Source organism: Equus caballus, chromosome 9 (genome assembly GCF_041296265.1).
Source record: "Equus caballus isolate H_3958 breed thoroughbred chromosome 9, TB-T2T, whole genome shotgun sequence".
In the NCBI taxonomy this organism is placed as follows: Eukaryota; Metazoa; Chordata; class Mammalia; order Perissodactyla; family Equidae; genus Equus; species Equus caballus.
Genome location: NC_091692.1, coordinates 76,404,931 through 76,429,599, shown reverse-complemented (window position 1 = coordinate 76,429,599; position 24,669 = coordinate 76,404,931). Strand labels below are relative to the sequence as shown.

At 43.2% G+C, this 24,669-nt stretch overlaps 1 protein-coding gene across 1 annotated transcript in view; it reads left to right on the top strand.

Annotated features, from left to right (window-relative positions):
• Positions 1–24,669, top strand: part of EXT1 (exostosin glycosyltransferase 1) — a 271,276-nt gene that overhangs the window by 211,124 nt on the left and 35,483 nt on the right. The gene's annotated exons all lie outside the window — the stretch shown is intronic.

Below are 24,669 nucleotides of genomic sequence, written 5' to 3'. Positions count from 1 at the left end.
AATGGGAAGAGGCAGCCCATTCTGGAGCAAGTTCCGTGACAGGAAAATAGATGTAGAGTTAAAGACTGATTATAAATTAGCCACAAGTCCATGATTATGAACTCACTGTTAGCAGAGCCACTCTAAGGGAGCTGGTATAGACTGTTGGGCAGTGTGCTAGAATTTGAAACAAATGGTGTATCCAAGATATGAATGTATTGACACCACCCCTCTCCTTCCTCGTTCTGTTTGAAGCCTAGTTGTTACATCGATTGTCAGCTCTCAGAGGACACCTTTGTGTCACCTATGCCTAGAAAAGTCCCTGGCAAAGAACAGACAGCAAATGTGGACTGTGAGCAGATGCCCAGACATCGCAATTCTCAGATGTTCGAATAAAAGAGAGCCACACCTGGAAAATCATACAGGAAAATTAGGGGTCCAAGATGGATTTTTAATGGGACTGTACATCTCATTTTACCCTGAGATTTGAGAGAGATGTCATTGTCACAATTAATTGCTTCAGTTTTAGTTTTACTTATATGTTAAGAAAAGTGAGCCATCACAGAAATAATTTATAAATAGTTGGATCATTTTTAAACAAAATTTTTTTATTTCCTAAATCTGATTTTTTTTAAAAGTAAGAGACAAAGTCTTAAGAGTACAGAGATGATATTCTCGTGTGAAAGCAGTGGTGGTTCAAGCTTGAAGACCATTGCTTCTTGCAGTAGGGGTAACAATGTCACCTCGTACTATTTTCTAGCTTTATCTCCCATGCTAAATGGTTTTTTTCCTAAATCTTAAAAAATTAGTTCATAGTCTAAAGGATTATTATATTTGATTTGATTTTTCTCAGAACCACATTATTAAAAGCACTAGTCACCTAGCATAGCCTTATTTCAAGGAGAAATATATATGTATATATATTTGAATGTGAGGGAAAATGAATATTTATGGCAAAAGAATTTAAACTCTACCTTCCTTTTCCAAACAGAATCCATTAAAATGGAGCTTAATCAAATAGGATTATTTTTAAACCAGAAACCTACATGCTGGTGGTTTTCACGTTTGACGTTAAGATAGGAATACCGTAAAATGAAATGTTATATTGAAAATGGACTCTGTTCCTGCTATGCTGTCACTCAGTAAGAGCCAATATTGCCAGAAAAAAGGAAATTGACTGACTTTGTTTTATTTGAATTTCCAGGCATGGTTTACGAGTGGGAGATAGATGTTTTGGAGGATTTCAAAGTTTCTGATAATTGCCTTCATCATACACTTGAGACCAGAACATTCCCCTGCATCCTGTCTCTGCGGCTTGAATTGCCCTTTAGCCAACCCTGACTCAGACATGAGCTTACAGCTTGTCCGTCCAGTCCTCTGGGTTGAAGAGACAAATAGCTGTTTATGGGCGAAATCGAGCTGCTTCACCTATTGGAATTCCTATTTGAATACTATGGATTGGCCATTGGGTTCCTTTCATTACAGTTCTTCCCCATTCTGAATGTGCGGGCCGGCATGGACAGGTTAATTGGGGTTCACGGAGCAGATGGGAGGACCTAGGCCTGGAGAAAAGCCTTACCCACTGGAGTGGGGCAGACGCTGGGTGGGACCTGCAGGTGCAGGCAGGAAATCCAGCCTGCCAGGCAGAATATACACGGCGGGGAACACAGAGTTGTGCAAGAAGTGAGATTTTTGGTAGGCCCTTGGCTCTGGGGAGATCCTGAGGGCCCCCGGGGCCGGGGAGTGGAGGAAGTCTAGGAGCAGAACTTTCGAGAGAGCACTCAGCTATTTACCGTCAGTTTTAACACAGTGTGACATTGGTATCAGGCCCTGCTTCCTGGGCTAGGATTTTGGCAGGACTCCAGAATTTGTTCGAAGACATATTTTCGTTGTAACATACCACTTGGTAGTGAGGATGCGTTCTTCCTACCTCTATTGCAGACACTGCCAACATTGAGTAAAAGAACCTGACGACAGGAAGCGGCCAGATTGGCTTAAAGGATTCCTAGCACCATACCTGAAAAATTGTGACCCCCATGACTTACGCTTAGATCACATTCTGCCCCTAAGGCTAGGAGAGGGGATCAATCCCACGCATGCCAAAGGGACTGGGTAGCTCCCCAGAGGGGATATGGATGCTGAGAAGGAAAGCAGCAATTATCCACTGTAAGAACCCACAGGAATGCCACGTATACTTGGGGCTGAAATCCATCTTGGGCTCTTTCCCACGAGGTGGTTCACCCTGGTGGGTAGAGGGCACCATTTGCCTGGAGAAGAGTGTGGGCAAAGATACTGTTAGCTAGTGGTGGTCCCCGGAGCCAAGTTCTCGAGCCTGGAATGTACAGTATGGACTTGGTATGTGGAACAAGAGAAAAGGCCAGTTATACGAAGTTGAGACAAATAATTAAAAGACCTAATGGCATTGGTCATGTGCAGAATCCCTCGATATTGAGCCCAAGCTTCTCAGGACTTCTCTTTCAGAGGTGGCTGGTTCTAGAACCTTGGGTTGAATGAAACTTGCAAATTGGGTGGTCATGTGTTTCACCACGGGACTTCGAAGCCTGCAAGTATGGGGGACCAGCAAACCTATATGCCAGAGCACACAAATTGGTGATTGCTGGGTTGGTTGGTTGATGGGTATGTTTATGTTCAGAAGAACTTGCAGCCTTCCAGTTAGCAAGAGAGCTTTTTAAAAAGCAAAATCTACAAAGGGAGGAGGGGAGAAAAAGATGTGTTTCGGGGAAGTGGCTGAGTTTGAAGGAATCAAAGTCTAAAGATTGTTGGGAGGTTAGCAAGCTTTTTCCCTCCAAGTCTCCGATCCGGCCAGGGTTTTGGTGACTAAAAATCAGTATCATGTGACCATTTGCTGTTTGGTGGGGTGTTTGGAATGAGCTGCTTAATCCCATTCCAGTTCACAATGGGCAGGTAGCCAGTTCATACAAAACACCTGGACAATCCATGCTAACTGGTTTGTCTCCATGGAACAGCCAAAAATTGAATTGCCCACAGAGATGCACATTTCCTTCCACCTTCCATCCACCCCCTTCTTTCAACTCTCCTCCTACCCCCCTCATCACCACCATGCAGTACACACACACACACACACACACACACACACACGCACACACACACACACTACCTGCTGGAGTGATTTTGCATTTAAATAGCACCATTTTTCCCCACCCATCTTCCTGGGCTATAAATTTCTGGAGCTTTCTTTTTAAAAGAAGGAGTGGATGAGAGATAAGGAAAGTCCACCGAATGTCCTTGGGACATTTTCAGGGTCATTTGCGTTTTCAGACTTGGTTTCCTTGCCAAGGGTAGTAAGAAGGGGAGTTATCTGTGAACCAAGCAAAATGCACTTCAGCTTTTGGAAGGCCAGGGAAACAGATTCCTAGACAAAGATTCATCCAGCCTAGAAATAGTTTGAGAAAGATGTGTACCAACCCACAAAATTTTCTACCAGCCCACAGAATCATCTAGAATGGCTAATCATGTCCTATTGAGGGATACCCCCCAAAAAGATAAAATCATACATTCATGTAACTTTGAGTGATAGCTGGTTCCTGAATAAAGAATTACCCTTTCCACTTGAAAGCTGGCCTTACCAAGCCCTGACCACGCCTGGGCTCAGTTGATTCTCTAGGTTTTTCTAAGGGGTGGGTGGGATTCATACAGTCCCTCCATTTTGTAAATGATCTGTTCCGTCGACTGTCGACTGACTCTACAAGCAGTGGCACTTTGTAGCTGTTAAGTTTGAGCCCTGGAGCTGGGCTGAATCCTGGCTGGGCTCCTCACAAGCTGTGTGACCTTGGGCAACCACTTAACCTCCCTGTACCTCAGTGGATATCAGCTATCCTTGAGATAAGGTCTCTACTTATTTGAAAATTATATCTTATAATTAAATAACATGTTTTTAATAATTTTCATTTTTAAATGGCTTAACTTTCTGTACATTTGGGTTTTAGGTGAGGAAGGGAAACTTCCGTGGAATGATGAGCAGTAATACCGTCTTGCTTTATTGTGACGTTGCCCATCCCCACTTCTCCCCAACCGAGGGTAAATTCAAGCAGTATAACACAGTGTAAACATTCGTCAGCCCAAATGCATTTCTAGACGTTCAGTGTGTGCAGACACCTGGTTATTTACACGATTTATACGATTTGTGCCGTCATCTCTCGATGGGACAAATATGGAATACCTGCTCCTAATAAGCCTTGCCGTGAGTTTTGACAGTCAGAAATAAATAATCCTACCCATAATTATCTCTGTCTATAGAAGGTGGTACATAGGGAACAAGGAGTGTGAAATACTCCAGCCCCCTGGGGTCCAACAGGAATGAAGAAAACAGAGAAAGTTTCCATAAGTACAAAGCATATGTGAGTAATTTCTAAGTAAGCCCATTTGATGTTTCTCGTTCTGTAATCCCAAGGCCTAGACGCCACCGAAGGACAGGCTCCTGTTTCCTGCTATTTGAGGGTGAGGCAGGTTTGACGGGAGCCCCCCAGCCTCTATGAAAAGTCAAATAAATAGGAAGTGAAATTTACAAGGGATTCTAACAAAATCAGTGCCTGTTTGCATGGGCTCCACCAGCACATCTCAAGCACTCATTCTGGGCCTCAGATGTTCATCTGGGCTTCTGTCATGGTACTTCATCTTTTAGGCAAATGAGTGAACGTTAGAGGCAAGACATTCATAAGAGGAACCCCAAGTGCTACTTTTTGAAAAGTCTGTGGACCTTTGGAGAAAAGGGAGAAAGATGGAGATTCGCTAGATTGCTGTCAAGAAAACACGTGGGGCTTGATGGCAGAGCGCTGTCCTCTGAGGGTTCTTGTCATCCATGTGCATAAATCACTAGATAATGTCAAGGATACTTTGGGGAGAAAGAGAAACATGTAAACCCATTCCTTGCTCTGGGAAAGAATGGAATTGTTATTTTTCTTAATTTCTGATTTTTCCAATTTTGCAGTTGGTTTGGAACAGGTACTTAAGGACTTTTCCGCATTTTGCTGGAATCCGTTTTTCAGCGTTACTCCTCTCCCTTTTGAGAAGATGGGGTAGGTATGGAGTTGTCTTGCTGCTGTGTCAGTGTAGTAAAATTCTATGCAACTTGTTACCTATGGAAGACGTTGGAATACATTGTTGTGGACCCAGCCCAACTGGCAGCAGACGCTTTTTCTGCAACTTGTAAAACAACTTCGTCTTTTGGAAAATTGTATCCAGGTAGCAAAGGCTGGCAGTGATTTATGCTGACTGGGCTTAGGGCTCCTTATATGCATATATGAAATGCCACTGGGCTCTCCAGGGCTTCTCGAAGAACGGCACTAGGTCTGCTCCTTTCTACCTCCTTCCTCAGCCTGCATTGCTGACTTGTCTGAAGCGTGATTCGAGGGTCTGCAGGAGGAAGGAGCCAGGATCTGGAGCCATGTGGAGCCTGGGAGGGTAAGCACAGGGTGAACATCTGTTTGAAACTTCGTGGAGATACCTAGCGTGCTGATTTACAGTCCTTTGGGGAGCCCGTGTACAGAGCCCAGACTCATGAGGAAGCTGGTGTCTGGCAAGAGTCGGGGTACACAATCGTGCTTGATTATGAGGACATATGATATGTCTGTCTAGCCTTGTATTCAATGCCAAATTGTAGATTTCTTATTTGGGCCACATCCGTCCTCTCTGCTACCAAAACCAAAATAAAACCAAAACGCAAAAAAAGAAAGCCTAGAGTTATCATACTCACAGCAAAATACACACAGTAATAGTGAAATAAAATGATGCTTCTGAGAATTGTTAGAGTATAGAAGCTAAGAGCCTACACTTTGAGGTCAGACCACTGGTGTTCCAATCTGGGCTCTGCCACATATTAGCTGTGTGACCGTGGGCAAGTCACTTAACCTCTCTGTGCCTCTGTTTCCTCATCTCTAAAAATGGGGTGATAGTAATAGTACTTACTTTTTAGGGTTATTTTGAGAAGTGAATGAAGTTTCCATATGTAAGGGATTTAAAATAGCACCTGGACAGTGAAGGTCTGTATAATTGTGTGTGTGTGCTTTCCCTGGAGTGTATGAGTATGCCTCAAAGCCAGGGACACCTCCTACCCTGCGAGCCAAATGATCTGGGCCATATCACTCACCATCCTTCCTCTACCAACACTTCCACCTTCACCACCACTACCGTGGCTGACTTGGTTTCCCTTGTTGGTTGAGTGTGTCAGCGATGTTCCAAACTGGGGCTCTGCACAAATGCTTCCCGCTCCCTGAATTGTTCTCACATTCTCCTTTAGGAGGCTGGCTGCTCTTCAGCTCTCAGGCCCAGTCTCAATGTTGCGTCTTCACAGGGGGCCTCCCTGACCACCAGCACCTTTCTTTAGCCCCATCAGGATTTGTAGCCACATAGGACTTGCGTTTCCATTTCTTCAGGCTCCGTTTCCCACAAGAGATGATGAACTCCCCGGAGCACCTCTCCTCTCTGTGTGAGTCCCCATTGTAGATCTAGCATCCAGCCCAGCGCGGTGCCAGCATATGGTAGGCACTCGGTAAATGTTGGTCCAAAGTGGGTGAGTGACTGAATGAATGAATGATGCTCTTTACGAGTGTATTCAAAGTGGTATGGGCAATACACTTCTTTCTTCTGAGCTGGCCAACTCTAATCACCTACCACCATCCCACTAGTTTCCACCCCCTCTTATTTACATTGTAATAGGAGTGAAAGAGAAGTCAGGTAAATAATCCAATGCCTCTTTTAGAGATGAGATATGTACTCCCCCTGCCTTCCCATTTGGTATCTTTCTGACTGTTTGCATGGGAGCTAAGGAGGAGGAAGCAGATCTGTTCTCCTTTCTCACCAAGTGAGTTCCATGGGCACACTTGCCATGTGGATGTGCCCCATCTACTGGTTGAATTGGGTGGCTACATTCTTAATGATGGTAATACCCTGTGCAATTAATGCTGGGCATCCTGTCTCTTTAAAAGCAGCGGACAGGCCGGCCCCCTGGCCCAGTGGTCAAGTCTGTGCGCTCCGCTTCGGCAGCCCAGGGTTTCACGGTTCGGATCCTGGGCACAGACATGGCGCCTCTCATTAGGCCATGTTGAGGTGGCGTCCCACATGCCACAACTAGAAGGACCCACAACTAAAATATACAACTATGTACTGGGGGTATTTGGGGAGAAAAAGCAGAAAAAACAAAAAAGAAGATTGGCAACAGTTGTTACCTCTGGTGCCAATCTTTGAAAAAAAAAAAACAAAGCACTGGAGACTGTGCCTGGGGTTTCTATCATACATCATTATCCTGCTGGCAACAAAGTAAACCGTAAAGCGTTGTTTGCTTACGGAGCACACGTTTTGGCCATCTCGAGCGTCTAAATTTTCATCAGGGTTGCACACATTCTGTCGTGTGGGCTTTGCAGTTTGAAGTCAGAGCTTCAGTCTCGTGCGCACAGGTTAAAATCTGCAGTTGAACATCAGCGTTCTCTGTTTAGTTGTTCCCTGTGTACATCATGTTGCCCAAATTTGCAGCATTGAGGAAATCCCTTCGCTGCAGGATACCTCAAGGAGATGTGGCGTCACACCGGTTTTCAGTCTTCCTTTAGAGATTGTGGGTTTGTAAGATAAAAGTTCCAGGGAGAAAATAGAGTCTCCTTGCTCTCCTTTCATGCACACACCCAAAAAATCAGTACTGAAATTGCCTGTAAGGCTCAATAAGGAAATTGGAGAAGGTGCAATTTGCCGGTTTGCTTAAAGAAACATAATTATTTCAAAATGACAAACCGGTCCCTTTGTCAATAAATGTTTTATGTCTTAGCTTCCATGCCTAGATACCTTGTGTAAATTATGAATTAGCTTGTAAGTAGACTTAGCAAAGGATGCCCAGCAGGCCTGTGGTCTGAGAGCTAAGCGGGCAGCACTTCTGACATCCTGATGCTTTGCTGCTGCTGTTGCATTGGGATGCAGATGTCTGACTGTGGATTCAGGTGGGTATTTTGTGGCTTTAACTTCTGCTACTTTGCAAGGACTCATCTAACATATCACCCAAAAGAGTCTCCTCTCACACCACCTCCCCCCAATTTCCACATCACAAGAAGCAAGAAGAACACGCAACTGTCTTAATTCAGTTTAAGTTCAAAGGCCACTCACTCTCAGTTGTAGGGTTTTTCTCTTTTTTTAAAAAATTAAGTAGTTGCTAACTTATTCTTCACTATTATTCTGCAGTCTCCACTCAGCCTCCCAAGGGGAAGGTTTTGAATGAGTAGCTGGGTTTTGTGTTTATACGTCTGATCACTGAGTTATTTATGACTAGAGGATTTCACAGTGACAAGTAAGTGAATGGACCTGCAACTTAGTTTGGTTTTTCTTTGTTCAGGATGATTTCAGACAACTGAGCCTGGGCCTAGCACCCTTTCAGAAAGGGGATGAGAGAGAGAGAAAGCCAGACTATGAATGCATTAACTTATCCAGAAGGCAGCAATCAGAATAACCTAGAAATAAGCCATTTTAATGGCTGCCTCCATGTAAATTCTGGATGTGACAGTTAGTACTTTATTTGAAGTACCCATTGGAGTGAGCACCAAAATATTTTCAGTGCTCGAAGCTTTGCAAGATCTCACCTGTGTCACTTTCTTTTAAGACATCAGAAGCTGCCTGTACAAAATGCCCCGAAGTCCGGCACGTTCTCAGACTTCAGGTTCAGACCGACCACTTTTGGATTCTAATTGTCCTTCCTCACTGGCTGTATAACTCTGGGCAGATTTTCGGACTTCTGTCTGCCTCCATGTTAAGTTGCAGAATGGGGATGAGAGTAGCATCCTGGATTGTGAGGTTTAGATTGTGATAGTCTGTGTCCAATAGCACAGTGCTCAGCATAGGAGTGTGCTGGAAACTGCAGCGGTGGTTTTAGCATTATCATTATTTCTGCATGTGAAGGTGTTATTTTCTATTTTATTTTAAGCCTTTCCTTGGATTTTTACATCAGTTTTCTCATTCTTGGAAGGACTTTGATTTAAAAAAATGGAAACTATATTTTGTGATGTTTAAATATACATATAGAGTTTTTTCCCAGCTTTTTTCCAATTTTTTTTTCAAGGGATTAGCACCTTTAAAGATACAGGTGGCAGTGGTTGTCTCTGGTCTGGCCTCACAATGCGATCTTTATTTTGCTGGGTTGGAGGTTTGGGTAGGTCCTGTAATCCCTAAATTAGTCTGGGAAGCAGATGGATGAAAATGGTGTCTTTGCTGGGCGAACCCCAGTTGTGGCTTTTCTTTTGTTCCTGGCTGCAATCCAAACTAGTGCCCTAATAACTGAAATTTCCTCTTTCACCTCGCACCTTAAGGACTATTAAAGTCAGCGGGAAGGACTCATTGCTGTGGCAGAAGGATGCTTTCCCAAGGCCTCTCCGGGCCTGTGGGACCCGGGTCAGGCCCTCAGCAGTCAGGACCTGAGGATGGGCAGGAGCAGGGGCTGCTCGAGAAGCTCTGGCTTCTGTTTCCTCTCCGTCCATTTCCACTATGTTGTGAGGCTGCCTCTTTCTACAATTAAGTCATTTCAGTCTGTTCTCTCACGATTTTCCTTCACCCTAGAGATGCTCAATGTTAGGGCAAAATACAGGCATTCAAGCTGCTTGTAGCATTTAGGGAGTTGGGGAATTTGGCTTTTAATTACTGTGAAAATTTGATTATTTAGGGCCTCAGCACCATCTCTACAGAACCTGTTGAATTTGGCGGCAACAGAAAACGGGGCTCATAAATAAATGCGGAAATGGGTGGGTTGACAGGTCCTGGGGGAGGACGAGGTAAAATGAACGGGAGCAATCCTCAGTATCTTTCACTAACTCGAATCAAGTTGTTAAGGCTCTTTTCTGCCACAGCTTTCCCTTCTGTAATGTGGGTTAAGGTCTGCTGCCCGTGAGCTCTGAGCAGGTGTGTAGAATCTAGAATGGGGTAGTACAGTCAACGTGTTTAACAGAAAGTGCATATCTCTCCAGACATCCAGTCTTTAATCACACTCGTTCTTCCAGGCAGAAGGAAGCCCCAGCCTTTGTTTTCCATAACATCCTATGGATTTATTCCACGGCACAGCAAGATGTTTCTGACTTGTTGAGACGACTAGTTGTGGTGTGTGTATTTTGCTTGCCCAAATGTATTTTAAATTTCTTGATGACCTTTGATGGTTTGCTGTCAACCCTGCAGCTCTTCATCTTCGTCCCCAGTCCTGCTTGACCCTTACGGATCTTTCAGGGCTCAGCTTAATCCCCTCCTGCTGACTATATCAAATTCCGCTTCCATCCGCTCCGATAGAAGCATTAGACTTTCCTTGGAACACTCACCACAGTTGTTGATTTTATTATGGTTAATTATTTAATATCAGTCTCCCAAACAAGACTGTCAATTCCGTAAGGTAAACAAACATGATGAGGAGGAGGATTTTGCTCACCATGTATACCCTGCTCCTGACAATAGCCTGCCTGGTTCTTCACAGGTTCACAAGTATTATTGGTAGATAGGTGGATGGATGAATAAGTGAGTGAATGAATGAAATGTCATTGTCACCTATAGTATTTACTTTTTGTCTCTTCCCTATCCTGTTCATGTGCACACACAGCAGGGGCTCTACACAAGCTTATTAGGTAGCTGAAAAGCATCTTGTGGGTCTTGGTCCCAAGGCACCACAGAGGATTGGGAAAGTAAAATTTATATAAATTCTTAGGAAGAAGTCTTGAGGTTTCTATGTTCCAAAAGTGATCCTGTCTGGGGTAAAATATGGCAAATGAAGAGCCATTAGTTTCTCACCTTCTCTGCCTGCTCCCCAGGACCTGGGAATAAGACTTTAGATGGGGCCTGACTTCGGGAAGGATATCTTCTCTAATTCAGAGCCAGATCAAAGACCTGATGTAGTGCTAGCTGTATCTCTGGCTAAAAAACCGTAGATCAGTCCTACTAGTAGCTTCCACAGTGGTTCTCATGGTGTCCTTCAAGACAGAGCTCACTTAGCTAGTTCATGGCCATCACCAAGAAGCATTATAGAAGGGATGCAGTGTGTATACTGTGTAATAATTTGGGCCCTACAGTCAGAATGCCTGAGTTCAAATCCCATCTGCCTGCTTTTAAGTGAATTTAGACAAATTAGATATAATCCTCTATTTCTTCTTCTATGAAGTAGGAGACATAATGTTATCTACCTCATAGGGTTGTTGGAAGATCAAATGGCCAGACAGACATAAAATGCTTTTCAGAGGTTAGGCATGTTATAAGCTCACAATAAATGTTAGCTGCAATTATTATCACCAGGTTTATTGGTTGCAGAAGTTTCCACTGCAATCCCAAGCCAGTACCTATGAATACTTGTCCAGCCTATCCCTTTCAGACTATACTGGGACCCACGTTTTCTTCTGCCCTTTCTGCCCACATGCCTTTAGCTCAGATTTTTACTGTAATGACAAACACAGTGTCCAGGAATGGCACCAATTATACTAAATCTTGCTTTATAACCCCTCAACCAGTACTGTAAAGGCCAGTTTGAACTGCCTGAAAATCCATGTCGTGCTGTGACTTGGAGGGTGTGCACCCTCTGTACACAGGCATTAAATAAATTAAATAATGCTGACAGTGTGTATGTGTGCCCAGCCAGATTGCCCTGCTTTCTTAAATCATTTAAGCATACTTAATCTAATGGAACATGTTATGACTTCAGCAGCTTCTGAATAAAAGTTGGAGAAAAAAAAAAATCTGAAACGTGGCACCAGCGAAAACCCCCAGTTATTTAAGGCAGCTTCACACTTCCACAGAAACTGGGCTCTGTTGAAGAAATAGCCACTCCTCTCCACCAAATGAAATCTCTCCTTTTTTTTGCCTTTTAAAAAATTTCTTCTTTTATTTTTAGATTTTGGATGAGAATGGGACTCCAAATCTGTTTTCAAGCTGTCTCTTCTTTTCTCTGTTTGCTCAGAACTATCCTTTTTATCTTGCTTCTGCCCCTGGTGGTGGTATCTTGGGCAAGTTACTTGACCTCTCCTGGCTTTGGTTTTTTCATCTGGGGTGTTTGGACTGGTCGATCTTTGTGGTGCCTTCCAGCTGTTAACATTTTTTTGATTTCATGATTTCTCTCCCTTGTTATTACAGAAAGCACAAGTGTTGTGCCTTAAGCATCCGATAGGAAAGTATTCACGGATCAAGTTGAAAAACCTCCAGTTTCCACATTCCAGGCCTCCTAGTTTGGGCTCAGAGAGTAACAGTTGTTTTCAGGCAGTTTTTTGTGCTACGGGTGGTTTGGGTTTCATTTCTGTTGTTCTGTGGACGTTATTGGATGTGTGACCATTTGATCTTGGTGGAGAATACTGTATCTTGACACACACCAATGCCCTTACCCTTGGCATGTTTTGGAAGTCCTCAGACAGGGTCCCGAGGCTGCCTGAGTCACCGTTAATGAACCAAACTGCCTGAAATGCTCCAATGGTTGCCTCTTGGCACTTGGCAGGAAAGTCTTTTTCATGTTAGTTTCAAGGTTGTCAGATATCATTATCCCCAAGTATTAAAAATTTCAAAGAAAGGAGGCAGTGTGTTTGATTTATAGAATAATTATCTAGCTTTAGTTCTAACTTGGCTTTGGCAATGGTTTTGCAAGCACTCGAAAATTAAATCCATTTTTTATGGCACTACAAGGTATTATCTCACGGCAAATGATAATTAAACACCTGTGAAATCAATTAGCCCTTTAAGCAGGGAAAAAAAGTTTTCCAATTATGTTTTCGCACCTCCAAAACTTTTATAATTCCAAAACCAACGCTTGTGGAGAGAGATATGGTTGATTGGTGTTGCCAGCTTACCTTTCCATAAAGATCTTCCCTCAATTTTGCTGAGACTTAATCTCTAGGAAGGCGGAATCCCGAGGAAGGCTGTTTGTGGGACCGGCTCCCGTCCAGAGAGGATGCAATCGCCTCTGGAGCTGACTCTTAGCAGCTATCTGTGTGACACACAGCTGAGCTGTCAGCTCCTCTACAAAGGAAGTCACTCACTTTCTGTTTTGATGCCAAGTTTTACTTGACAGTTTATTTAAAAGCCAAGACACCTTAATGGAAATCAAGCAACAAGATGTTCCATGTGACAGAACTGCTCTCTCTTTAAGGACCCTGTAGCCAAGACTTCTGAGCCATCTTCATTACAAATTCATACCCTGAAAACAGACTGATTGGTTGGTTAATAGCTGAAGACTAACACAGTGGAAAACTGGAAATCGTGGCCGGCCTTTCAGCCCCACAGGATTGTGTGTGTTTAATCATTGGCTTTGGTAAAATTAGCTATTCCAGATGCTTCTTTTGGAAAATGATCTGTACTTCTGAAGTAGTGGATGGATTTGGGTCTCAGAAAAAAGAGAAAAAAACAATGCTAAGCCTTTGACATCTTCTTCTTTAAGCTTCATCTGTACGGAGACCATTCCAAGAAAATGCTTGCCTGGTCCTTCCTAATAGTCATAAGTGCTTTAGTTTGCATAATGCTTTCATGTACACTGTCTTGTTAGATCCCCAGTAGACCTTGTTAGATGGGCAGGATGAGTCTGATTGTTCCATTTTGTGAATGAGCATGGATTCAGAGCTGAAGTGCCCTACTTAAAATCAAACAGTAATGACAAAGTCAAGACCAGAAACTGTAGTTTCTAGATTTGATTTTGTGCAGGTTTCATCCTATCGCTCTACATAAACACCTGTTAAACACATTCTTTAAAAAATTTGTTTTTTCTAAAGACGTTTTTAATGAGATCTTGCTTTCATAGCAGATGGCATTTGGAGACGTTGATGAATCTTAACATTAACCGAGAAATAAGGCTGATGTTGTGTAAAACAAAAAGGAAAAGGAACTTCTTTTCTCTATGTTGTTTTAGAAATCTGTCCTATGAATTATCCTCGTGAACATGGTCAGCAACTTGGACACTTTATGACCTCATAGGTAGTATTCCCTGAGGAATGAGAAGGAGATCTGACATTCATTCAACAAATATTTCTTAAAAGGTTACTATGGTCCAGGCAGAGGTCTAGGGACTGGGATCACAGTGGTGAATAAAAACAGGTAAGTTCTTGCTCTCATGAAGTTTCCATTATATTTAGGAAGAAAGACAGTAAGCCCGTAAAACAAATGTATCTGTGAATTCAGACAGTGGTAAATCCTAGGACAGAGATGAAACAGAGCAATGGAACAGGGAGTGCCAGGAACACAGGCTGGTCCATGAGGGCCTGTCTGAGGAAGGACTGTTTGTCTAAATGCTGATATGCCTCTAGAGGTAGATCTGGGATAAGAATGTTCCAGGCAGAGGGCATGGCGAGTACAAGTCCAGGAAATGATAATGAGTGTGGTGTGTCGAAGAATTGAAAGAAGGACGGTATAGCTATAGATGGTGAGTGAGGAGAGGGGCAGTTGGAGCTGTGGGCAGAGGCCAGTTGTCATGGAGCCCTGTCGGCCAGAGCGAGGAGTGTGAATATCATTTTAAGTGCCGTGAGGAGCTGTTGGAGGGTTTTCGGCCTGGGAGTGAACATTTTAAGGTATCTTTGGTTGCTCTATGGAGAGTGGATTGAACATGTAAGATTGAACCTATTCTGGCCTGAAACTAATATGAACCCGAGTATGTTTCTTGTTGCCGGGCTCAGGTGGAGACCCAAAGGAGGAGTAAAACAGGAAAGGGGGGCGGGAGGATACTCTGGTTCCCATGGAAATATACCACTTAGGTCTCTGCATCTTTGTTTCTTCAGTGCTCACTGTGCTACCTGGCACAGAGGAGCTGCTTGGTATTCATCTGTCCAGGGAGCAGATACCAGGGTCTGGAGGCATCTTAAGGGCCACCTGGTCTACCTCTCCCCTTTGCAGATGCTGAAATTTTCTGTCTGTCCCACAGCCTCTTCCCAAAATGAGGCCGTCTAGGAGTTGGCTGGCTCCTTAGCTGCTTCTCGCAGGGAACTGTGCTGAGCAGAGCCAGCCAGAGGAGGAGGGAGAGGTGACTCATAGCTTCACAGAGTCTCTCCCATGGGGCATTGTTGTGCTTCTCCCAAAGGAAATGGCAGAATCTAGACTCATGGACCTTCCCAATCTCCAGTGACCAAACCTTCATGGAAGGGTGATCTGGTAAATCAATATGTGGTGTCAGATCGTTAACCATAACACAAATTTTTATGTCCCATGGATACACATACGCACCTATACATTTTTACATTCACATACCCAGATGGGAAAGATTAAACTTTCTATAGACAGCTAGCTTCATGTAGCTTTCACAGTCTGTTGCTGTCCTATAATTTCTTGAGGAGGCACCGTCTCCACTTACACAGAGTTCTGTAGTCTCATTTGCTTGTTCAGTGCAAAAGGCCCAGGAGTGAGCTGGCCCTGATGGTCAAAGTCAGTAGGTGGACCCCAGGAATGGCGAAAATAGGAGAGGAGAGGGGGAGGGGAGGTTAGCTGAACCAGCCGTCATTTCATTAACTGTAATTGGATTCCCAAGGTATTTTATAATCACTTAAGTGCAAGGACCAGACGAAAGGCTTAAGCGCTGACAAAGAATGCAGGGCATGTCAGATTTGCCACCGGACAGCCCCTGCGCAGTGCCTGCTCTGGTGACGAGAACAGCCTAGCAGGAATTCCAAACATCCTCCTAACCCCAGGGCTGACCAAGGCTGGCTGGACAGGAAAGAATGTCTTGGCTCAAGCAGGAAAGTGGTCAGAACGTTGGGTTGAGCCCAGTTATCTTTGGGGGATGGGGAATCATTGCCTTTGGACCAACGCAGTGCTTAGCATTACAGAAGCCAGGAGGAGGTTCCACAGTGTTGTTTTCTTCTGCTCAGACAGAGAGGGAGGCCAGGAGAAGTTTCAGTTTGAAAAGCACTGTGCATACATTTAACTTGATTTGCAAATAATGCTATTTATCAGGGCTGGTGAAACAATTTCCCACCCTCATCAGTGTACAGAGAGAGATGAAATTTTTAATAGGCTACCAGGTCTTTAGAAATAAAGATAGAGAAGAAAGGATAGAATATGTACAAAAGGAAGACAAAAAAATAAGACACTATTTTTCATTCTTTAATTGGGCTCAGCCTAAACACAGGAGTGGCAAGCATCGTAGGAAGACCTGGCGTCATCAAGAGCCGGACATGAAGTAGATAGTGTTACAGTGAGGGGCTGGCCTCTCTTCTTTGTCTCTCTATTGCTTTCACGGTCCCTATATACCTAAAGGCAAATCAGTGGACGTTGAGCACTTTTCATCCATTTCGTAACTATTTTTTGAGCGTCTCCTGTAGGCCAGGCCCTGTGGTAGGTGCTAGTTCAACCGAAAGTAGGATGTGGTCCTGTCTCCTGGAGTCCAGTGGAAGGAAAACAAGAAAATAGACAACTTAATACAGACTGAGCCATAGACAGATCAGCCCGGATGCTGTGTGAGCAACAAGAGGGTCTCTGGCCAGGACTCAGGGATCAGATAGGGCTTCCTCCAGGAGTGGGAGTGAAACAGAGGAAGGAACAGGTGTGTTGGGGAGAAGTGCTCCAGCCACAGCCTGCTCCCTGGGACTCGGTCTCTCCCTGAGGAGGAGTTGCCATCGAGGACAGAGGCTCCTTGCTGCTGGCCCCTGTGCTGGTCTTCTCAGCTTCAGTTGACGCTTCCTGGCCCTCCTCCACTTGGCCAGGGTTCTTGGCATAGAGCCTGGTGAAAGGTTAACGGTAAAATAATGACCTTGGGCTCCCCAGTTGCCCTTGGGCCTGTCACGGACAGATAGCTCCCACTGCCAAGACCTTGGTAGACCTCTTGTGGACCCATTTATCCACCTGAGGTCATTGTTGCTGCTGGCTCTTTTATTGTCACTCCCTTCTCTTTCCCCCTGTACCCAGGTGGCCCTTTATTTAGCATTTTCAGAAGTGCTTTATTCTAACCAGAGAATTTAGAGCCACGTGTCTTGGAATTGCATTTATGTCAGAGCAGTTTGAAATTTGGTATTGCTGAGCACAAAAGGTGATGCTCAAAACCTCGCCTCCTTCAGTCAGCTTCCTGAGATTGGTGTCATCTGGCACAATGTATTAAAAATCTTTCGTTTTCACCTTTGCTGGCCGCATGTTGCTTCTTCCTCCTAGGCAGCTCTGAGAGACGGCGGAGTGCATTGTGGATCCTGCCCTCCTTGTACAAGCCCCACAAAACCTTGAGTACTCTACTTCATCATCTGTAAAATGGGGCCATTTCAGGTGTGGCTGTAGACATAAAGTGCAATAATGCGCCCACAGGAAACATGTAATCAGTGGGGGGCTTATCATTATTATAATTGTTATCATTAATGGCTATCATATTTTTATCACCCTCTTTTACGTATTAACCATCGAGCTGCTACTTAATGAGCGGGAACCGAGATGGCCTTTTACCCCTGTTGAAGGATGAGGTGCATGTGGTTCATATTGTTTTCATTAATATATGCAGGCGGTGATGGCCACCTGGTCCAGATTTAATGTGTTTAAAGTTCTGAGCTGTCGGTAGCTGTTTAGGGTAGAGATGTGGTGGGGGAGTTTAGACACGAAATGGGATTATGATCCAGTGTGTTCAGACGGGATATTTGACTCCAAGTATCTTTCCGACTCTCTCTTTTTCCCTGTGAAAGGCAGGAATAACCGTGTCTACTCCCGCTGTGACTGTGAAACTTCAATGAAATAATGTGTGTGCCAGAGTCAGGGCCCCCCTTGGGGCCTCATGCCCCAGCCAGAGCCCATGAAATGTTACCTCTCTCCCTTCCCTGTATGGAAATGGATTTTAAATGGGCATAAAAAGGAGATGATCTTCTGTGGACAGCCAAGAAGTGTGAAAGGGTGAATACAAATACCTATTGCTGGTTGTAGCCCAGCATTGCCATCTGCAGTGGACAGCTTGGGCTCGGCGGTGTCATTCTGAGAAGCATCACAAAGAAATAAATTCCTAATGCTTGGCGTGACTAGGTGCCCTGGAGTTTCTAGCAACAGGCAGTGCTCGAGGCAAAGAATCGCCTGTGTGAGGAATCGCACCACCTCCCCAGAGCAAGTGCCTTCCCGCTGGGGGCACTGAGTGTCCCCGAGGCCGCAGCCAATGTGGTCAGCCATGCCCAGAGCCCAGCACCGCACACTGTGTAGCTCACCTGCGTTTACCTGACCCTGGAACGTATAGTAGCTCATTCAAGTGCACAAAGACTGTGTGAGCAGGTGACATGATGAAACTGAGGCTCAGTGGATCCTGTGAATTCTCAAACACCAGAGGGGGCTATACTTTTCTGGATGTGTGCTTACAAGACAACAAATAGACGTAGTATAGTGGCCAGCTGGACCCTTTTCCAGCTAAAAGATTGGCCCCCACTCATGTTTCTCAGTTCAAAGCTGTGCCTTGAGCCAGTTACATACTGTTAGATATTATGCAGTTTTCTCAAAAATAATTGAAATTTTGTGTGTTAAATCTGTAAAGGCCAAGAAAGGGTCTAAGGCAACATGAGTAGTACATAACAGAGCACCATCTTGGACTGAACTCCCCGTGTGACATGGGGCAGTTTTGAGTAGGAGGGAGGGTCCTTTTAAATGGTAGCCATTTGTTGCTAATGCTTGAAACTAGATGAACTTCTTAGGACTTCACTCTGTAAGGAATATTATTTGCAGACACGGCGTTTGTGTGGGCTGACTGAGGAGGCAGCATGATGTAGTGGAAAGCAAAGGCCTTTTGGAATCGGAACGCCTGGAGCTGGAGCCCAGGTGACTCCATAGCTGTGACCTACCTTGGCAAGGTTATTGGACTTGCTGAACTCAGCGCTCACCTGTGAATTTGGGTTATACTGAGTCCTGAGGATTCCACTGGTAACATGTCATTCTTCTGCTTGAGCCCGTCAGTGACTCATGACCACCTGCACAAGATCGTGTCTGAGCTCCAGGAGATATCACACAAAGTCTTCCCAGTGGGACCTCACCTCCTCCCTGCCTCCCCCTCCCCAAACTGTGGGGGATTTCTCTCACCTTGGTGCCTTTGCTCCTGCTGTGCGGTCTCTACTTCCAGAAATGTCCATCGCCTCCTCTTAGCCCTTTGCTAGGCTGATTCTTGCTTCTCCTTTGATTTTTAGCTCAGAGTCATTCTTTCTGCCAGAGAAATCATTGCTTCTCACTCTCCCCACCAAAGCCAAGTTGTGGCTGTCGTTTCTCTTCTCTGCATAACTCCCACCTCAGGCCCCACCCTACCACTTCCCTCACTTAATAGTAATTATTTGACAACACATCTGCCTTTTCACTGGACTGTCATTACCTTGAATAGTACCTTACACATGATCATCCTTCAACTAATGTTTGTTGAATGAATGAAAAAAAGCAGAGGAAGTGCTCAAAGATGTTAATTTTATTTCTCTTATCCCAGTGCACTTTATGGAACTACAACAGTCATACGTTGTTTTTCTTAAGGGATGTATTTCGAACCTGGGTGTAAGCAAAGAAGATTAAGTACTTATGAGGATGGGGGCTGGAGGGAACAGATCAGCTGTAGATATTAAGTTACTTTATAAATAAATTCATGAGACAAACTGTAACAACATCAAGGGGAGACTAGAACTGTTTGGCTACAGAGATGAGAGGCTGGATTACTTGCTTTTTCCCTATCCTTTTTGATTAACGAAACACAGCTCCCGTGGCGAAAGTGCATGCTACAGAGGAATGGTGGGAACCAGGGGAGGACCTATGGGCACACAGCACCAGCAACGTCCTTGTCTGTGTAGCTTCTGATAATAAGGCAGAAGCCTTTCAGTTAGAAGCTGCTGTTCCGTTGTAATTCACAGCTTCTATTTTCATTTTATTTTAAAGAGGCTGTTCCACATTTCTCCCTGGCTCTGTCTTTGTCTATTTTTTATCATTACATTTTTTAAATGTTTTTATTCCTCTCGTCCTGATAAAATTTACCGCAATAACTTGCAATTGCCTGGTGCATTGCAGTTTATGCTGCATAGACATGATCTCATTTAATCTTCACAACGTGGAGGCACAGAGAACTTAAACAGTTTGCATAGAGTCACACAGAAAGTGGTAGATCCAGAACACACATTCCTCAACTCAGGTTTTCTAACTTCAGATCAGCTGTATTTTCCGTTATATTCTGTTGCTTCCTTCAGCCGTAATGATAATAGCTACTATTTATGGATTGCTTATAATGTAGCTGTGCGTTAGTTAAGTTGTATCATTTAATGCTCACAGTGGAAGGATTATCTCCATTTGCCAACCAGGAAACTAAGATTTAGACAAATTAAATAACTTTCCTAAAATCACTCAGGTTGTAAATAGCAAAGCTGAAATTCGAACCCAGGTTTGGCTGTGTCTAAAGTTGCTTAACCAGTAAGCTCTTAATTGCTAAGCTCTTAACTACCATGCCAATGGTTCTCAGAATTTAGGGTGCATCATAATTACCTGGAGGGCTTGTTAAAACACAGGATTCTGGGCCCTTTCCCAAGAGTTCTGATTCAGCAGGTCTAGTTGAGGCTGAGAATTCCCATTTCCACCAAGCTCCCAGATGATGCTGATGATGCTTCTGGCTGAGAGCATCCACTTTGAGGACCACTGCACTATGCCACACTGCCTGCCTCTTCCCGGGTTGCACTGAATCGCAGCCAGCAGAAATGTGTTTCATATGGAGAGGAAGGACTTCAATTATGCATTATTACATGGCTCATTTTAAATGGGGTGTATTCCATACATTATGCAGTACAACTTTAAGGAGAAAATTATTATGCCCATAGAGTGGTACTGATTTCTAGGTTAAATTCAGGGTCGGGTCATTTTTATTGCATTTCTCTTTGTAGTCGTTTATGAAAACTGTTCTACCTTCTGGGTCATCACCTATGCAATAGGGACCTTAATGCCCATCTGAAAAAGGTAACACAACCGCTTATTAATTAAGGTCTAAGTATCTGAGATTGGTTGCCTCCCTGATCTACTTATTTTCTTGCTTAAGATGTCATGTGTTAGTTATCTCTTATTTTTAAGAAGTTTATGATTTTGACGTAATTTACATTTCTAAACTTAGGTAATGTAAGTTACTATAAAGGGACTAAGATAAGAATTAGTCCCTTTAAAAAGATTATCCCCCTTACTTGACCTGTCATCTCCCTATCTTTCTCCCCCATCCCTAACCACTAATCTATTGTCCATCCCAATAGTTATGTTGTTTCATGAATGCTACATAAATGGAATAATGCGGTATATAGTCTTTTGAGATTGGCTTTTTCACTTAGCATACTTTCCTTAAACATGTTGTATGTGTCAATAGTTCATTTTATTGCTGAGAAGTATTCTAGGCTATAGATGTACCACCGTTTGTTGACTCATTCACCCACTGAAGAACATTTGGATAGTTTCCAGTTTGGAGCTATTAAGAATAACACTGCTATGAACATTCATGGACAAGTTTCTGCGTGAAAATAAGTTTTCATTTCTCTGGGATAAATGCCCAAGAGTACAATTGCTGGGTCACATGCGAAGCCCATTTTTAGTTTTAGAAGAAACTGCTAAACTGTTTTCCGATGTGGCCGCACCATTTTACCTTCCCACCAGCAATATATTTTACCTTCCCACCAGCAATCTCTGCAGCCTCATCAGCACCTGTTATCATCTGTCCTTTTAATTATAGCCATGCTAGTAGGTGTAAAGTGTTATCTCATAGTTTTGATATGCATTTCCCTAATGACTAATGATGTTGAGTATCCTTTCATGTGCTTACTGGTATTTTACGTATTTTCTGTGGAACAATATCTATTCAAATCCTTTGCCTGTTTTAAAATTGGATTATTTGTCTTTTGATTCTTGAGTCATAAGAGTTCTTTATATATTCTGGATAAAAGTCCTTTATCAGATTTATGATTTGAAAATATTTTCTCCTTTCTGTGGGTTGTCTTTTCACTTTCTTGGTGGGAGCTGGTGGGAGAGGGGCACAGCCTTCTTGACTGTACTCACTGGGGGTCGAGCTTCCATAAGGCAGAGCTGGTAGGGGTCATGGCTCAAATGCCACAGACGCTCACTGTTCTTGCTGAGATTTGGTAGATTTTCTTGAACAAATGTTTTCCCATTTGTCATTATGCCCTTAGGACAATTTCCAGAAACTTTAAATGAATGTTTTTTTTATCATTTTTACCAGTTAAATTGTTGATTTGCTGTAGAGAGTGTCCACAGAGTTCCCTACTGGGTCGTTCTGGAGAGTCAGCCTTCCATAGTGTACTTTGTGATGCAGATACCCCCAGGAGATTTTACACCTTAAGTTCTCATCAGCCTTTTCTAGTTATCAGATGATTCTTTGGTAGGTCCAGCAACTAGGGGAAGATCTTCCCTGTACTACATCTGCAGGACTAGAACAGTGCCCGGAACATAGAATTTCTTGAAAGAATGACTGAATAAATGAGCTTAAGCATCCGGAAGGAGGTAGATGTGGGAGGTGTGAGATCATTGAAATGGAGAGGTGGGTCCACAGAAGAGCTCATTGGGAGGGTACCCAACACCTATGAGGCCCAAATAGAAAGATTGTCCCCTTCGCGGGGCATCATTACTTCTTCAGTTATAACACACTAGTGATTCCTAGGCTCACTGTCACTAGAGCCCAAAAGAGAGGCTGGTTCATGAGCTAAGCATGGTTAGAAATCTGAAAATCATTGTTTTAAGTTACATGTCTATGTGTTCTGTAGGTGTCTTTGTGTCTATATGAATACACATTAAACATACATTGTGTACATATGAGCAGATAGCCAAATACCAAATATATATACACACAATGGTTATGGAAACCTTTGGAGCAGTGGGATATTCTCAAAGGACATTCTTCTTTCTTACCTAAAAAATAACAAAGAATAATGGAATGTTCTAACGGTTGTTACTCATCTAGCCCAACTGGCTCGTTTTGCAGATGAGGAAACTGAGGCCCAGAAAGCTCATGAGTTTTGTTCCTAATCTCACAGCTAGCTAGTGGGCTGCTGATTCCTGTGACAATGCTTGTCCCTCATGTCCTGTTACCTGTCTGTGAATGAACGCAAGCTTCAATCGTGTAAGCTTTATTCGCTGCCTCAGCAAATACTCCTTCTGTACAAACACTTAGAAATCAACACCCTAGAATAACTGTCATTTGAATTTTTCAGTTTTCTGCCTTTCCTCTCCTTCTACTCCTTCCCTAAAGTAAATTCTGCAACTGGCAACTTTGAAACTTGTTACAAGCCAGAACCTTAATAGGGTTTTACATTTTTAGCAGCCTAATGATGAGGATGTTGGACCTTCTGTGCTAGTCCCTCAGGGGTTTCTATTCTGGGCACTTATTAAACTTTGCTGTAGTCTGAAGTATATTTGACCTTTTTATATTTAAAAAATTTCAGTTTAAACTTTATACGTATATTTGCGTGTGTGTACACATTCCCCTCTTCTCCATCAATTAGGTAGAGATTCAGACATTATCAACAGTTGAACTTGAAGACACTTGTCGATTATTTCCCTGTGTTTGGTGAGGAAAAGAGAAGCCAATACCATCATAATTTAATATTTTTTTATTTAGCTAAATTTGAGACCTCTGAAAAATCCTTTCTACTTTGAAGTCTCTTTTGCGGTTTAATTAATGCAGCAAGGGTTTTTATTTTACTCTCAATGGAGATAATCTTAATCCATTCACGGTGACCTTTTCTTGTGCAAATTAGTTGTACACGCTTGTTTAAGCAAATGGTCCTTTGCATGATGTCTCTTCTTAATGACAGGTTTATCATTGAAAATTGGCTTACTCCCATATGCCTAGTTTGTATGAGAATATAAAAATAGATGTGGACTTTAAAAATATAAATGTATATATCAGTATCCCAAAAGAGGAGGGAAGATTCCAGTGCCTTCAGGCTATGATTAAATTAGACTATTAGAGTCAGAAAATGCTGGTGACATATGCTACTGTCAAAGTCACACCTGTCTGCTGAGCATCGGAAACTCTTGAAAAATGAGAGTGATTTCATCTTAGCTCTGAGAATCTGGGCCCTCACAGGACACGAGCCATCTCTAGTTTCCCAAGTTTTCTTAAACTCGTAATGAACTTGAAACTGCGCGTTTAGGAATGTGTTTGTGGAAACACTTTTAAAGCGATAGCCTAAACAAAACGGAATGCTTGTCATCTTTCCTGCCCTTCACCAGCATAAAAAGACAGGTGACACTCACGTTCTGTTTTGCATTTTTTCAAGTGCAAAAGCAATGGAAGACCATTAAGTGGTATTTGAGTAAGAGAAACAATCATCTCTTCGCAGCCCAGTTTTCCACACCCCCTACTATTATTTTTTCTTTTGTTAGTCCTCTTTCCCCATTTCTTACGCTAGCTCCTTCTGTCTCAGCTCCTTTTTCCCCTGTTAAGTCACGTCAACCATTTTTATACAGGAGTATTTGTCTGGGGTAACTGAATGTTCTTGGTTAAATGTAGAAACTCCAGCTTGAAGGAGAAAATAAATGTTGTTTTTTGCTTGTAATGGAGGTTTCTTGAGTAGATTTTAATAGCATGGCTTTGTGGGGTGGGAAACAACAGTCTTAGTTTTGCTGAATGACATGACATTTAAAAAGAATAACTAGCAGTGATTTGTTTTTTAAACTTCTGGAGACAACACATTTCATCAAGACATAAAAATCTGATTTTGGAAGGAAAGGCTTGGCAAACCAAATTGTTACTGGGACCATCAGACTTGTCTTTTAGGTACAGTTTGCAAAGGA